The following is a 17,878-nucleotide window of genomic DNA, read 5'->3' on the forward strand; positions in this document are numbered from 1 at the left end:
ATTTTGCAACTTTGGTTTAAAAAGTGGCTGCAATGAGGTGAAAAGAGCCGTTTCTTGCTCTTGTGGGAAACATAGTTTCAGACTTCTCCTTTCTCTAAAGCATCTAGGGCTCCCTCCCCACTTTTCTCTGTCCCCTCTCAGGGGTTGGTTTCCTCTTTGCTTCTGCAAGAGAATCTCTCATTTCTGTATTTGGTGCAAAGAGTGATGATAAAAATTAAGAAGCACCTGATCAGATTCTAGACTAATCAGGAGTCTGTGGCTTAAATGTATAAACTAGTGATGCTCCAGTTGCAGCTATCATTGCTTTTTGTAATGGCTTGAACTTGAATAAGAGCTACAGATTGCTGAAAGGTTAAAAGATTTATCATTGTGGTTTTGAGAGGAGGTCACAGTTGCAAAATTATATTGCAACCAACACAGTTTGTTCTTGTTTTGGGATTGGTCTGTTTCAACCATCTAAGTGAATCATGGCACCAAGGCTGGTCAAAATTCTTTAGTCAAAACCTTTTCATTGTGACACTGGGTTTCTGACAAAATGAAGTTCTTTGTGAAAAGTGTCTGCTTTTTATGGAGAAGGTTCACAATTTTGCAACAAAATGAACTTATGAGAGTTTCAGTTCAGGAGCCTCATGCCCGTTCTCCTTTATGGGCTGTGCTTCCCAGCCAGACTACATCATCCAGGGTGCACTATGCCATGGGATACCCAAGAGACACCACAGCGGTTCAACAAGAGGCATCTCTGTGGCAATGTTCCCTCTAATTTTTTCCATCTGTGTGCAGAATAAATTTTGATATGTGCACCAACTCAAATCAGATGTGCACCACCAGTAGAAACAGATGCTGCCAGCTGTGTGCGCTCTGCTAATCAGGTGGGCATCACTTGAATGTCTCCTGGGTGGCCACCCAAGTGCTCAGCTTACACGGAACACTTGTCTGTGGTGCATCATGCAAGATGTAGTCTGTCCAAAGATCATGGCATAGAGGAGAATGGAAGTATGAAGCACATACGCTACAGCTCACATGACAATCTGCAGTGGAATTTCCATATAGAATTTTAATGGCTTTTGATTTTTTGCTGAAAAATCAAAACTTTCCCTTGTGGGTGGGGACACATATTTCTGACCATGTCTCTATGTGTATGTCTACACTGCCACCCTAGTTCGAACTAGGGCGGCTAATGTAGGCATTCGTACTTGCAAATGAAGCCCAGGATTTAAATATCCCGGGCTTTATTTGCGTGTTCCCGGACGCCACCATTTTTAAATGCCCCGCAGTTCGAACTCCCTGCCCATGGCTACACACGGCACGGACTAGATAGTTCGAATTAAAGCTCCTAATTTGAACTACCGTTACTCCTCATTGCAGGTGGAGTAACAGTAGTTCGAATTAGGAGCTTTAATTCGAACTACCTAGTCCATGCCGTGTGTAGCCGCGGGCAGGGAGTTCGAACTACGGGGCATTTAAAAATGGTGGCGCCTGGGAACACGCAAATAAAGCCCGGGATATTTAAATCCTGGGCTTCATTTACAAGTTCAAATGCCTATACTAGCCACCCTAGTTCAAACTAGGGTGGCAGTGTAGACATACCCTATGGTATATCAGTCTAGGACTTTACAATCCAACCTGGTCTGTAATGGGGATGGTACCCCCTAGTAGCAATTTTTCCTGATTAAGGAGAAAGTAGAATGAGTTGCAGTGCCAGTGAGATGTAGGCAAAGAGGGTGCAACTAAAGGAAATTAGAGAATACTAAGTCGACTTTTCTTATTGTTAATTGAAGAAGATGGCTGCTCATTTTATTGTGCTCTGAATAGGTATGTAGCTGAAAGGAGAGATCATTCTGATTTTTCTGTACTAGCTCTTTAAATGTGGAGGACTCTATCTCCCACAGGAGCAATTGAAGAAGTACAATATTCCAAGAGTGAATCAATGTTTGTGCCGCAAAGAGACTTTATACTTGTTCTTTCTTGCTTGCTTCAGTCAGAAATGATTCATCTAAACTAAAAAAAAACATGTTATGTCTTTCACCTACCCAAAGCAAAAACATTTACCTTTCTGACTATAAAATACATGATAATTCCTTTTCCTGCAATACTTCATAGTGCAAGAACTGCATGTTCCCAGATCCCTGTCTTTCCTCCGCCCACCCCTTCCATCTGTTAGCTCTTCCATAATTAAAGCCAGAAACTCTTCTGGTTTCAGACACCATCATTTGCTTTTCCAGTTCAGCTGCGCTATATTACCAACATTTGAAATGATTATTGAAATTTTGCAAAAAAGTTCAGCTTTTCTGCAAGTAAATGCTTAACAGAAAAATAGGCATTTTTATATCTTTATATTTGTTTGAGATGTATCTGAGGTCAAATGTTAGAACTTCCTCAAGACGTAGGGATGTCTAGCTTGGGGACCTCTAGTTCTGACTTCTTTCATGCAATTGCTTTTCAGATACAAGACCCTCAGGTCATCTGAATCATTGACTATAGCTGAAGTTCTGATCCCTTCTTTGAATATAATAGGAGCCAGGGATGGTACAGAGATTTCCATTGTATTCAACATTTGAGTTTGCAGCTTTCAGAAGGACCATCATCTGTGGTTACGCACTGCTCTTTTGGCGAGTTAGCAGGGAACCAACAGGGGTTCCAAATTCTAACTGCTGTTCATCAGCTGTCCCTTAGAACAATGCCCACTGATCTGACACACCCGATGTAATGCTAAGTCCCTCGTTTCACTACTTCCTGAAGGTTTTAGGGATATTTTTGCAGTCTGTATTTATATTTGGCACATTGCATGCAGTGGCCCATAATGCTAGATTTCAATCTCCTTTGACATTCCTTGTAACCTAGTGGGTGAATACTCTGGAAGGATGAGTAGACCATCTCAACACAGCATTGGTTAGGTGCTGGAACTACAGGTGCTGGGGATACTGTGCTGCTATTGCCCTTCCCCTCCCCCTGCTTGAAGTGGTTTCCATCATATACAGGCACTACAGTGGGGTTGAGGAACCTTTTTCGGATTAAGGGCCATTGACCCACAGAAAAATCAGACTGGAACCACAAGTGACAAGCAAAAGGGGGTGGAGGGACCCTCACTGATATGGCCCCTGTCTGAAAAGGAGAAAGATACTCTCCACATTCACCCTTACACACCAGAGTCTAGGGGAGCCTATCCTAGTAGATTTTGTTTGCTTCAGCCCAGCAGTGAGGCGGGCCTGAGGTTCCTTACCCCTGCTTTACTGTCTGGTGCAATGGCTCTCAGCATCCTCATTGTACAAATTGTTCTTGCAGCACTGCAGAAACTGGACTGCCACTGTAAAAACCGACTGCTCTCATAATTTTGATGGTCTGTTCTAGAATTGCGCCCCCCACCCCATTGACCTTGCACAGGATTCAGTTTTGCCTGGAAGTAATCTGATACTGCTCCAAGATACCACTGCTTCCAAGTCATTATAATAAATGAGTGCAGCAGCGTTAGATGCTGCAATCACATGAGCTTTGTGGTGCTTGTGTGACTGTGTTCATGTCTCTGCACATCACAGAGCATTACACAAGCTCTCCAGTATGTATTTTGGTACCTTTTGGCTCGTCAAAAACCACACTTTTGAGAGGTGATAAACAATGCAGTTGTATTGAATGGCTTTATTAGGGTCACACAAGGACAGTACAGTGCTGCAGGGTGCTGGAAATGAGCATGAGGGGAAAAATACTTGGCACTTGAACAGCACTTTTCACCTACAAAGCTCTTAACAAAACCAATCCTCACACATCCAAGTGAAGAAAGGAGATAGAGATTAACTCTTTTGGATGCCATAATTTAGGCATTCCCTTAATACTTCCTTTTAATGTCTATTGAATAAATTAACCTGAACAGTCCAGAGTGATTTGGAATTCAGAGGAAACTACGCACTGGGAGCTGAGGTGGAGGGACTCTGTTAAAACAGAATGATTGCACATGTGCAATCTATTTGATGACCCTCTGTTTAAGACTTGTCATCACTCAAACTACACCGTGCTGGACACATGGTTGTGAAGAATTGAATTAGCTGACGCAGTGCTGATGGTGACTGAATTCAGTGTAGAGCAAAACAAATTGTATCATTCATGTCAGCTAATGGTGATTAAACCCTGGGTAGCTCTGTAGCTGAAACCATTTAATCATGATTAGGTGGCACCAGCCTGAGCACACTGTGTCCTGGTCTACACTGATCTGAGAATCATGATCAACACTGAGTTTGCTAACTTGAATCTTCAAGTGCAGATGGACATTTCACTCAGCTCAGGGATGTACCAGTGTAGAATTCCTGCTCGGTTTTGTCTTCCAAACCCCACAACACTTTTGGTCCTTTAGGCATCACGGAGATGGAGTGGGAGGACTCTCACATGCCAACCTCTTTGGGGCTGCAAAGGAACCATGCACCCCTACTGCAAATAGTGTTGCCAACTCCTGTGATATTTAGTGTATTACTTAAAGCCCCAGCTCGAAGTGAGGATGCGTGAATCTCAACTTCCATTTCTGAACAGTAATTTTCTAGCCCTCATTCTGGTTGAAGAGAAACAGTTTGAAAATGTGCAACTGAAAGCCTCAAATCCAGGGCTAAATGTAATAATTTTTAAAAAGATATTTAAATTAATATCATGATTTTTTTTTCAGTCTGACTCACAAGTATCAAACATTTTGGGCTGGAAATACTGTAAGTAGGAATCATGTACACAAGAACTGGATTAAGTGTAGGCACTATAGGCTATGCCTACGGTCCAGGCTCCCATGGTCAAGTGATCATATCAGAATTGAAAAAGGATAAGTTTCTCACTGTTGCCAATGAGAGCTTGAAAAATTTAGGCTCAGATTTTGTCTAACTAGAAAGACGACAACAGCACAGCACTTACTACAGTGAAAGGAGAGAGAGAAAAAAGTCCCCATAGTAAATCCCCCTTTCTGATAGATGCTAGTTATGCTGATGGAAGGAGTCTTCTTTTGATCTAGTGCTGTCTACAGTGGAGCTTAAGTTGGCTTAATTTTTCACACCCCTCACTGATGTAGCTAGATCAGTGTCTGTTTCTAAAACATATACACCCTAACTGATGCACTGTCTGCCTAACTCCAGATCTGCACCAAATTAGGTTGAGCCAACTACGTTGCTCAGGGGTGTGAAAACTCCACCCCCCTGAACACAACATGATTAAGCCACCCTAACTTCTGGTGTAGATAGTGCTAAGTCAATAAAAGTGTGGTGGGAGGAAGAGTGCATCAAATTCATCCCACCAACCCAACAGATGTATCAGAGCAACTGGTCTTGGAAATTAAGGCCTCTGCTGCCAGTCCTGGTAGGCAAAAGGAGGCTTATGCTGCTGCCGCCACTGCCTGTGGAATAGCATAGGGCTTGGGTATAGCGTGGAGGCTAGAGAGCAGCACAATAGCATGGGTGCAAGGTCAGACTGGGTGGGAGACTAGAGGGCAAAAGAAGGGCTGTGGAGAAGGCCTGGTCTGGGGGTGAGCCTAGGGTATGGATTGTGTGCCAAGGCCAGATTAAGGCATATATTTGTTTTGTGTTTCACCAGACTAGAAAAATCAACTCGTGCCTAATCTTTATTGCCGAAGGAATCATTTTCAACACCCTGTCGTTCTTGGATCATTTTCTTGCTGCCAGGGTGATGCTTTCTGAACCAAGCATTGGCCATGCTTCATGTTCAGGGACAGAGCTTAGCCTAGGCCAGGGGTTCTCAACCTTCGTTGCACCACCACTCTCTTCTGACAACAAAAATTACTATATAGCTCCAAGATGGGGGAATGAAACCTGAGCCCCTCCTCTTCGGGCAGGGGCTTAAAGTTGAAGCCCAAGGACTTTAGCCCCAGGCTGATGGCTTACAATTTGAGCCCTTCCACCCAAGGCTGAAGCCCTTGGGCATCTGCTTCAGCCCTGAGCCCCAGCAAATCTGTCAGCCCTGGCAATGCCATTTTAATGGGATCCTGACACATTTGGAGTCCCAAGCCACAAGTTTGAGGATCCTCCCTCCCCCAGCCTAGGCATATGATCGTTGAGAAGACATATCTGAAATGTAACAAAAAAGCAAACTCAGATCTGTGTCAGTTGGATTACAGCCATGCAACAGACTTGGACATGAGCCTGTAAAAATTAGGAAACTCCAGCTATTTCAGAAGGCTGTGGCATAACTCCTCAGCAACACAGACTGTGGCAAACACATCAGACATGTTCTCTGCGCTCTAAACTGGCTTCCTATAGAATTTTGAATGAAGGTCTTCAAGGACTCAGTCCCTATTTTCAAAGCTCTCTATGACCAGGGTCCAGGACGAAGAACTTGGTCATCAGCTTTGCTTCACTGGCACTATGGAACTCTCAGCAATACAAGTAAAAGCTCTTTGGTGCTGGAGATTGAATCTCCTCTGGGGGCAGTATGAGATGTGGATTGAACTCCCCAAGAATTAAGGACCATCACAAACCTCATCACCTACTGCTCAGAGTGCGAGGTCCACTCCTTTGACTTTGTCTTCTCTAACATAAACATTCAGTAAGAGGTGTAGTGATAGTAAACAAAAAGCCAAACCCAGCCTACCAAAACATGACCCTTCACTCAGGCCTGCTGACAGAGGGGAAAAAGGGAGCAATTGCCTCACGGCCCCAGCAATTCAAAGAGATCTGGGGCTCCTGCCACTGCCAAAGTAACAGTGGCAGCGGGTGCCCTGGGCCCTTTAAATCTCTGCTGGAGCATCATGCCATGCACTCCAGGCCGTGCTAAGAGCTGGGGGGATGAAGTGTTGGGGGAGCCAGCACCACACTCCAGGCAGGGCTGAGGGTCAGCTGCCCTCAGCCCCACCCCTCTCTAGAATTATCTGAAATCAGCTGCAGAAGTGGGGCAATAAGTTATAATTGGTGCAGGGAGACCCTTAAGGAAACAGCTATGACTTGCTGCTCTACCTGCCGTTGAACAGAAGCCTTTTATCGTCAGATGAAAAGCAGGCCAGCACTGAGTATGGAATTCGTTTTGTGCTGGTTCTTCAGATCTCTAATAAGAAGCTTTCTTGACTCCACAAGTAACATCCATGTTTAGTGCTTAACAGGGTCACTAAAATCTTCTCTTTAAGCAGCCTTGATTAGCCCTGTGTTACTCCAGTTTTATGCTGTTGAAACTCCCACAAGTCAGTGAAGTTACACCAGCGTGATACTGGAGTAGCACAGGAGTGGATCACATCCTTCTTCTGGATGAGAACACATCTAAATTGTACATCAGCCAAGGAACTCTGCCTCACACATAGAAATTCCTGCTCTTATTGTAATTGAAAGGGTCTCTTGCGGGTTGTGAGTTACTCTAAATTCTCTATGTGCGACATCTCTAAAGCTATGTCTAGACTGCAGGCTTCTTTCGGAAGAAGCTTTTCCGGAAGAGATCTTCCAGAAAAACTTCTTTCAAAAGAGGGCATCCACACAGCAAAAGCGCATTGAAAAAGCGATCTGCTTTTTCGAAAGATAGCGTCCACATTGATTGGATGCTATCTCACATTTCAATTGTGATTACTATGGATGGAGTGGCCACCAGGGCACCTGTGCTGTTTCCTGGAGGCCTCTTCTTTCAGAAAAAAACCCCTCTTCCCCATTCACATATGCCTTTTTCTGAAAGAGCTCTTTCGGAAAAAGTCTTCTTCCTCAAGGAAAGAGGTTTACTGCTGTTGGAACCTCTGTTAAAAGAACGCAATTGCAGTGTGGACGTACGTGTAGTTTTTCTGGGAAAATGGCCATTTTTCCAGAAAAACTCTGCAGTCTAGACATACCTCAAGAGAGGTCTAAATGGCAGATTCTAGAAGGTGTTCCTCGTGGCACATCTAAAGAGTAAATTTACCACAAGACTGCTCATGAACCACTATTATTCAGTTCTTGATCTTTAACAGTATTGTGGGGGTGTGTACTCTTTGATGACCTCCACTTTACACAACAAAAAGAGCTAATCTTAAGGTCTTGCTAGATATCTGACATATCTTTGGCTCACCTATTTAATACTGCCCCGTATTGAATATAGGGAAACATGGTCATCCTAGACATAGCAACTGGAAATAGAGAAGAAGGGCTGACACCATGTGATCAGTCATCCCTCTATGGATCATGGACCAGATGGACATTCAGACTGTCACACAAGCTATTTTTGATAGAGCAAATGAAAACATTTTCAAGGGGAACTCTAGCTCCTTGATTGCTGTCCATTAGGAATCTATTCAAGAAAACACCAGTGGGGAGCTGGTTTCTTGTGGCTTTGAATAATTCAGGTGCAAAGGCAATTGCAGGTTGGATCTCCCTGGTCCAGCAACCTCAGGACATGTCTGGTCCCAGATGAGGGATTTTGCTGGACCAGGGGAGTTCATTTTGGACCTCTGCCACCAGTTCTCCTGCTCCGGCTGCTGGCCTCCCGGCTGGCTCCCTACATCCTGCTGGCCTCTCTGCCCTGTCAACCCTGCTGGCAGCCATCACTGCTGTGGCTCTGGGACCCACCTGGCAGCCATGTGCACTGCCTTGGAGCTCCAGGACCTGCCAAGCAGCCGTGCATGCTGCTTTGGAGCTCCAGGACCTGCGGGACAGCCGCACGCTGTGGCTCCCAGTCAGGGCCGGACTAAGGGGTGGGCTAGCCAGGCAGCTGCCCAGGGTGCCAACCTACGGAGGGCACCCAGCTCCTGGTGGGCTGCAGCGGTTGCCTGGGGCGGGGGCCGTGTTAACCCCCACAGCACTGGCCAGCAGCGCCCTTCCCCCCGCAGCCGCAGGGCCCTGCACGGCCAGGCGCAGCCTGCCCTGGGCAGCCCTAGGCTGCGCACCATCAACAGTGGCTGGGCTGACTGGGAAGCACATGTGCCATGCGTCTGCCCACGCACTCTGGGGGCAGGGGCGGATCCCGGGGGTGGGTCCGCTCATGTGCCGTGTGCCCGGAGGCGGGGCCGTGTGCCCTGGGGGCAGCGCCGCGCACTTGAGGCCCGGGGCACCAAAATGGCTCGGGCCAGCCCTGCTCCCAGTCCCACCGGGCAGCCATGCGCTGGGTCAGCCAACACCACTGGGCAGTCCCACTGTCAACTCACTGTGGGCAGCCCACTGCCCTGCCAACTCCATGGGATCCTGGTTGCTGTCCTTCCACAGATGCTCTTTGATCCTGCAACATCCATGGTGGACCACGAATGTTGCTGGACCAGAGAATCCCAGTGAAGGGAGTTTCAATCTGTAAACAAATAAAAATGAAGCATCTGGCTCAATCTAGCTGTCATAAAACAATGAGTAATGGAGAGAGAGCCTTCTTTTATCCAGTGCATGATTTAACATTTACCTTGTAAAAGCAAGAAACAAGATTTCCCCTTCCCACTATCTCCCTAACCACTAATGCTCCCAGCATGCTTATTTCCTTTAACTGAAAAGAGAGTTCATGAACTGATAAAGTATACACCAAGGCAGAGAGACCAGCAATCCAAATTAACATGGGCTGATGGGAAAAGCAGAAACTGGAGTTATGTAAAATTAAAGTTGCTGCCAAAATCAATCAAGAAGACAATCTGTTAGCCCGGTACTAGTGAGCAATCAAAGCTGGTTATTCTGGGTTCATAAAATATGATCCCATGCTTTAGAGATCAGCTTCATATCTGACAGCTCATGTTGTTGCTTCCATTAAAAAAAAAAGTTGAGCTGTAGTCACAGTATATTTGGTCCCCAAGAAGCTTTTCAATTTACATGGCCAAGACTTTTGGGGTGGGTGGGAAGAGTCACTACAGTGCTGCAGCTGCACCTCTATGCTATAGATACTTCCTTGGCTTTGTCACTGTAGCAAAACTGCCGCTCTGCAAGATGGTGATAGCAAGGCTGATGGCACGTTTCTTATGTCGAACTAAGTCAGCTGCACTAAGCTTAGGTCGTCTTAACTACATCACACCCCTGAGCAGCTTAACTAAGTCGGCCTTATTTTCTAGTGTACACCAGTCCTGTGAGTGCAAGCTTAGTTCACTGCTCTGCCCTAAGAGGTTGCAGTTTTGTACCCTTTCAGATCAGAATCTGTCACAATCAGATTAATGGGGCAGTGTAATCAGAGAGGACATTTCCATTTGTGACTCAAAGCTAGTGAGATCTGATAAAAACTGCAACCTCTTTGGGCAGAGCAGAGGCTAATTTTACTCTTGCAGAAATCTGGCTGCTTGAAGTTTGGAATGTTCCTATGAAAAGGGTTGAAGACCAATGTGGCATGACAGGGCTTACTTTGTCCCATGTAAGCATGGGCAGCAAGTTTGCTATGTGAAAATAGTGTCCAGAAGCCATGGCTAGCCTCCTTGCCAATATCTTCATGTCAAGTCCTCTGTAGTAGCTTAGATATCACGAAGAGGAGAGCAATGGGTTCACTTCCTAACTAGAGCTAATGGCTGTCCTTATTCCTAACTATGGAAGTGCTTTCATGGTATTCTACAGATAGTGTCCATTTGACTGTTTTGATTATTGAATATAAGATTATATAGATCTTTGTTTATCCTTCTCCTGAAACTTCAATTCATGAACAATGGGCCTGATTTGACTTGAAAAAAAAATTAAAGCTAGATATAAGGTGTGAAATCAGCTTCTTATTTAAACACTTTTTCTGCTAGCCAGAAAAATAAGTTGGGCCTGCTGGCCTTCTATAAGGTCTCCCTCAGAGTGGCAACCCAACTATTTCTATTTGGGTGGCTTCTTGAAGCATTTTCTGAAATTCCCTGTTTGTTGCTCCTACATATTGGAAGCAAAGTCTTCAAAAATTGATATACCCATTTCTTTATTTTTCAGAGTCACCAGATTCCAAGTCAGTGATGAGGTTTGTTAGAGACCTCTATCCAGTCCTCTAGAACAGGAATAGTCATTAGATGGACCATATCTGGATCAGCAGATGCTTTTATGAACCCTGGAATCTTTTAAATTACTTATTATAACTTATTTTTATTGTTGTTTTCTCTGGGGTCTGGGTCTTGATCTGGGTTTTGGATCAAGAAATGTAGATCTTGACAAAAATAGACCATCACCGCTCTAGACATTTTTCATATTTAGGGAGTAGAATCTGTGAGGCTTTTCCCCCAATCTAGTCTAGATACTTCATGAATTCGGTGAATAAGTTGAGGATGTATTTCTGGGCGGAGCTGTTCAATCAGCCAAAACTAGTTGTCTCCAGGTGTTGACACCAACACATGATGATCATAACACTGGCTGATCATAAAACTCTTCAAGATACTATGTAGTAAACACACCTGGAAAATACTTTACCGCCTCACTGAGGGCATGTCTACACTAGGACATTATTTCAAAATAACTTATTTCAAAATATTTACTCCCAAAATAACTATTTCAAAATAGTGTGTCCACACTACAGAGAATCCTCAAAATTAGTCTCCGGTACGCTCCCTTAATGTGGATGCACTGCCTTGACTTAGAGCTCCAGGAAGCACTGAGGTGTAATTAGTTCGAATGATTCTGGGGAGTAGTTATTTTGAAATAGCAGCAGGGGAGCGTCCACACTACTGCTATTTCAAAATAACTATTTCGAAATAAGCGTTAATCCTCATGGAAAGCAGGAGTTATTATTTTGAAATAAACAGCTCCTTATTTCAAAATAACAGGCTTGGTAGTATGGGTGCTAAGATAGCTATAGCAGCAAGAGCCTGGTGTACTTTGTGAGGAGGGTGTCCTTGGAACACTTGAGAATGCTAATTAACATAAACTAATACAATTACAGTTATATAAACCCTCTATAAGCAGCTGTCAGTTACGCTCCATCAGCTTTGTTTGCATGCCCTTTCAAAGTAGGAGCATGACACTTGAATAGCACAGAAATCTGCTCAGGGCACTTAACTACATTACGTTCTCCTCCCTTCTCCCAGACAATTAGCTTTTAAAATATACACTGAAGAGGTCAAGAGCATTATTATGGGAGAAGTCACTCTGAAGTACAAAGGGACAGGAGTCAAACTTTTGTGTTGGAGATTCCTTTCATATCTCCAGAAAAAAACTCTCCTATTATGCTTTCTCTCTTTCACTCAGCAACACTGTGTTAACAATGCAAGAGTCACTTGAAAACTGTTTGTCTACCAGGCAGTTTGATTCTTGGAAGCCCTCTCCTTTCTATATGTGATTCGTTTCATATCTGGGAATGTATGCGTAAAGGGCCAAGAATAAAAATGCAGTTAATCTTCCACTCACAAGGCAGGTACAAATAATAAAAACAGTACTATTGTAGCCACTACGCGATAGAGTAATGGATCAGGACTTCGCTGTGCTGGATGCTGTACAAACAGAATGGAGAGAGATCTCTGCCCAAAGAGAGCGTGTGAGTTATTTGGAGACTAGACCAACGTTACAGTCATTGTACTAAATTAATCCGAGTCCCCTGAAATAAGTGACATTTTCATCAGAGATGCCTTAATTCTGTCTCTTTGATGTGCCTGTCCTCATGGAATCCGAGAGAGAATTTGGCCTACTCTGTCCAACAAACCGCTTGATTACATGACTGAAGTTTTTAGTCACTTTGTCAAATTGCCACTTCACTCATGCACTTAGTCAAAGTGTTTAAAATATTATGATGTTCCTAGTCTGATTTTCCTGAAAAGCTTTACAAAACAGGCACCAAGACAGATTACAAAGTAATAAACAAGTGATTAAAAATGGCAGTGAAGCTTTACATTTGATAACTTTGAGTTCTTCTTACATGTATCTTATATAATGAATGATACAAATTGTGGAAGGGATATTAAATTGCTATGCTTCAGGATTTATGCCAGTCTCAAACTACTGGAGAGTGGGATGAGATTTAATGTGGGGAACCAATCCCCCATCTGCCTCTTGCAGAATGTTTATAGCTTCTCCTGAAGCATCTGGTATGGGCCACTGTTAGAGACAGGATACAGCACTAAATGGACCTGGGAACTCGTCCATGTCTTAAGTTTCTGTAGAGACTGAATGTATATATCATATGATAGAAGTATTGGAGAATGTGAAAACATTTAATTTTTTCAGTATTCCAGTCTTATTTCATATGTTGCAAGTGAATGCCAAGTTACTTGAGATATATGAAAGCCATCCTTTTAGACTTAGGAAATCCTGCTGAACACAATCTGACATTGTTGCACTTTCTAATAAATGTAAAATCAACCTCTCTACACTCCTGGCACATCCATCGGTTAGACCTTAGTATTACTGTTGATTGCTTTTGGCATTGGAAGGATCTTCAGGAAGGTGAGTTGTGTTACTTCTGTCTTAATAACTCTACAAAGACTTCTGAGGTGGTTTGTGGTCATGGTAGATCTTCCTTCATTTTGATCACTTATTCCCTGGTGTGATGGGCCCATCGGGGCCCATACTGCCCCGGGGGAAACCTCACCCGCTCCCCTGGCAGACGGGCGGAGTGGGGCGGCGCCACGAGGAGTGACGGTGTTTGCCGCACCCGCCGTGGCTGTACCTGAGGGCAGCGAGACGCCATGCACCCCGCTAAGGAGGAAGCATGGCGGAATGGCATCGGTGCACGCCAGCCAGCGACCATGTAACCCGGGGGCATGGGAAGGCCCTCGGGGCGGGGCTCTGGGCTTCTGGCCCAGCATCCCAGGGCGTGAGGATGCCCATGGGGCGTTGTGACGCACTGCCACAGCCTCACCCGGGCTGTTTGAAAAGTGGCTGGGCCAGAGGCAGCAGAGTGACTCAGGGGGAAGGAGCCACTCCCGGTCATTCCCTAAGGGAGAGGATGTTCCCCTGTGCTGGAGGATGCGGCAGGAGGGCGACAGGATGCCGCAGAGCCCGACTGGGCCCAAGGACGACAGCAGACGGGTAAGCCCCTGAGAGTCACTGGCAGGGATGGAAGCTGGGCGGGGGAATAGGATGCAGCCTGGGGCAGAGCGTTTCTGGTGCCCTTGGGCTGATGAGCTTCAGGGTGGAACCCCATCAGCTGGGGAAGGGATTTGATTCCCCAACCCTTAGGGCCCCGGGCTGGGACCCTGTGGAGAGGGTGGGCCCGGGTTCCCCTAAACCCCTCCCAGCGCTCTGTCCTCATCTGCACGACACTAGGCACTGACTTTAGGTGAACCCGGGACTGCGGGTCGCTAGAACACAGACTCCGGGGAGGGGCAGGAAAAGGGGCTAGGGCCACCGTGACTGGACCAGAGACCAGACGGTGGGTCCATCGGGCCCCTCTCTCACGGCTGTGAGGGGGCGCTCGCTCCCGGTAAACCCGTCACCAACTCAGACCCCTAACCAGGATTAGACGGTGGGTCCGCTTGGCTCCCCTCTCGCGGTCGGGAAGGGGCGCTCACACCCAGTAAACCCGTCACACCTGGTGTACTATATTGTCTACTCTATAGGAAATCCTTAACTATCCACAAGCTGTTAAGAGAACCAACCTATTTACTTCTCAGGACCACCACTTTCTCGGCCTAGGTTCCTCACTACAGAGTTATTGATCAGGATTTTTTCTTTTTGGTGCCTTTCTTTCCATTCATAGCTCTTTGTAATTAATTGAGTTACTTTTTGCTTCGGCCTATCTTGTCTGTCTGGTCTTACTCTGCAGACAACATAGTAACATTTGACCTTATTTTGGCTTGTCAGTTTTTTTGTTGTCATCTTGGTGAACTACACTAGTGTACAGCACTGAGCAGAGAAATAAAATTGTGAATACATTAGTTAAAAATGTATTTTCCTGAAATCCTTTTTGTTCTTCCTTGAGCACTGTCAGTATCCCAAGCTGTAAAATCACAAATAGGCGGGGGGAAATCCTGGTCCCATTAATCCATTTTTTCTATTGATTTCACTTGGCACAAGATATCACCTGAGAACCCTTTTTATAACCCATATCTGATGTCGCAGAATGATGCATTCTGGGATATCTTCAGTGGAAGTATCCTATGCTCTCAGGCTGGCAGAGAATGAGGGAGAAGATTTTTACCGAGATTGGCTTACATTTATTTCTGGGCTGAATATTCCCAGCTGGATTTATGGGGTTAAAATGAATGTTCAGCTTTTGCTTTACAATTCACATGTAATGTTCTTCTGCCATTCAGCAGAACATGCCTGTCATGTACAGTGTTACTTATTATTATTCCCCCTCCACCAAAGTCTAGGATTTATGGGTTAGGCAGCAACTTGAGCTCTGATTCTGAACTCTGTGACCTCAGCCTGACACCATGAAAAGCTATCTTTCTGGCATAACAAGCAGCCCTGTGGTTTTTGGGAATTGCTACATTGGAAATATCTCATAAGTCTATGCTGTGTAACGGGCAATGTTGCCTGGCTTGGGAAAGAAGTTTATCAAAACAGACAAAATATGGCATTGTTATTTCCTCTTAGATGAGAATAGCTAAAGGGGCTTTTAGGAGACATAGTGGGAGTAGCTTGTGCGGCGGAGGCTTGCCAATCTATGCACTTTGTAAGCATCCGTGCTCTGGCCACATTGGGAGATGGTTGATTAGGCGTGATCAGAATCAGTTAAGAGGGGATTCATCTCATCAGCTGGGATCTTTTAAATTGGAGATATGAATGGAGAGGGGAGGGCTGGAAGGAAGGGCAAAGAAATAAAAAATCTCAGGCTACGACTAGACTGCATGGAATACTGGAAGTATCTCAAAAAAGCAATGCCACGTCCAAGGAACGTGTCTGCTTTTTCACATTTTTTTTCGAAAGAACGGATGTGCTCTTTCGCCATCCCTGTAAACCTTGTTCTTCAAGGGATAAGGGATGGCTCGAAAGAGCACTTTTTTCCTAAATTTGGTGCCGTGTAGATTCAAAATTTGGTGCCGTGTAAAATCTTTCAAAATTAAATGGAAAAAAGAAACGCAATGTGCACAGTGCAAATTGCGTATCTTTTTCCGATTTAAGAGTGCAGTCTAGATGTAGCCTCAAGACTGGTGAAAACTCTCATCCCAACCTTTCACCCTGTGAGAAGCATTGGGAAAAACTTTATGGGGATGGGACATGAATCTGCGTAAGAGATTGTATATAAAAAAAAAGTATGCTGTGGCAAGAGGGATGCTTACAAGGAAAACTGCAAAGTGAGGGAACACTCCCAGTGAGAGAGCAGCATGTAGAAAAGTGAGGTTGCATCTTGCACTATTGGCAGTATATTGCTGGAGTAGTGTAGGGTTGAAAACCCTTAAACTTTTGACTAGAATAAAAAAATCTTAGTCAAATCCATCTTTTGTCTAAAAATTTTTAAACATGTATATGTAATCAACTCTGGTCAGTGGAGACACAAGGCCCAGTTCTCCTTTCACCAAGACCAGTCTCTTATATTGGAATAACGTAATTACTTTCATTGGAGTTAGTCCTGGTTTGCCCCAGGGTCAGTGAGAGGAACACTGGGCCCATACATGTTGAATCTAACCTCAGGTACCTCTATATTCAGAGCTGGCAATGTCAATTCCAGCACAAGGAGACACCCCTGTGTTTGCTCTGATTGGGCGAACTCACTAGAACAGAGTGGACCTGTGATGGTGCAAGGAGCGGAAGGGGCTAGCTGCTCTGAGTCAGCACTTCTCTGAGACCCTAGGTAAGGACTCAGGGTGGCTAGCTTCTCCTGCCATCCATGCCACTGCAGCTACATTCTATTTGTTAGTGTGCTAACTCAACGGAGGCTAGTGTAGGTATTTTTCCTTGAGCTATGAATTGTACTCTTAGCTCTCATGCTAATTTTACACCTGTGTACCTCCACTGCCTTCTAAAGCTGTGCCCTGATTCTCATGGCTGTGAGACCAGAATGGGGACCCGAATGATGTTCTTTCTTGCTTGCTGTTCTCAACGTCAGCAATTATTCTGGCTGAAAAGTATCTGTGCTTAGGGAAAACAGCAACGGAGGTGCATGCTTGTCTAAACTAAGGCATTTTGACTAATCAGCGGAGGTGGGTGGGTGGGAGAATTGTTGACTGACATAACACCCAACAGGCAATTCTGGTCACGATTTAAAGCAACTCAAAATTTAGCCCACTGCCTCCATGATGCCTGCTACTTGTTAACAGAGACCTGTTAGCAGAGTGGGGAGAATTAATTCACACAAGGAATTATTGTTAAAATATAGGTAACGACAAAGCTTCCATTCAATATCTAATTAAATTTTTCCTAATACACTAGATCCATTTATAATATGTGAAGCCTGATTTTGTTCTCCCAGGAATGGGCTGGCTAAGGGTTTTATTACAAATATTTATTTACTCCTCTTGCCACTTGCTGGTTTTATGTTTAATGGATGTGCAAAGCTGCAGGGGAGAAAAAGCCTCATGGGGAACCCTTTGTGTCTGGATGAATCGGAAAAACAAACTCTAGGGTGCTCATTTGCCATGAATCTCTTTTCACATCACGTGTGTAATATGAATGAGGCGTCTGTGAATCTAATTCCCTTTGTTCCAGTAGTAAAGTAGATCAGTACGACAGAAGAGGCGTAGGGCCAGCAAAGCAACCTACTTGAAAAGGAAGCACTAGTCAGAGAATTCATTTTCAGAGCTGTTTGCTTCTTTTCTTTACAACAGATTTAGAGAACAAACTTACAGTCCACAGGAAATGACTGCAGCAGGCTTGCTTAACAGAGGCAAGCTAAGCATGTAGCAGCTTTCGACCACCTGAACTAAACCTTTCTTACTGTCACACTGGGTCTCTTGTCACTCTAAGTAGGAGAAGAGAAAACATGCATCCCCACAGCCAAACCTTACCTTAGGAAAACAGTAGATCAGTTCCATGACAGCCTCCTGCTTTTGTATCACAAGAGGGGTAAGAATGATGAAGATTAAAGGGTTTTGTCTAACTTCAGCATAAAAATCCCAGTGGCACAACCCTTGTGTGTTCATTACATCTATTTTTGGCAGCTATTTATTAATCTTTGGAGAATTTACCTGATTTGTTTCCTCTCCACATTATCTTTGATC

General features: G+C 44.7%; 1 protein-coding gene and 1 long non-coding RNA gene across 2 annotated transcripts in view; one reads left to right on the forward strand and one right to left on the reverse strand.

Moving 5' to 3' along the window:
- Nucleotides 1-17,878, forward strand: part of LOC106733043 (uncharacterized) — a 150,754-nt gene that overhangs the window by 114,960 nt on the left and 17,916 nt on the right. The window lies entirely within an intron of this gene.
- The window catches only part of LY86 (lymphocyte antigen 86), a 29,752-nt gene that overhangs the window by 11,515 nt on the left and 359 nt on the right, over nucleotides 1-17,878 (reverse strand).

The sequence above is a fragment of the Pelodiscus sinensis genome, chromosome 2, assembly GCF_049634645.1.
Source record: "Pelodiscus sinensis isolate JC-2024 chromosome 2, ASM4963464v1, whole genome shotgun sequence".
NCBI classification, from domain to species: domain Eukaryota; kingdom Metazoa; phylum Chordata; order Testudines; family Trionychidae; genus Pelodiscus; species Pelodiscus sinensis.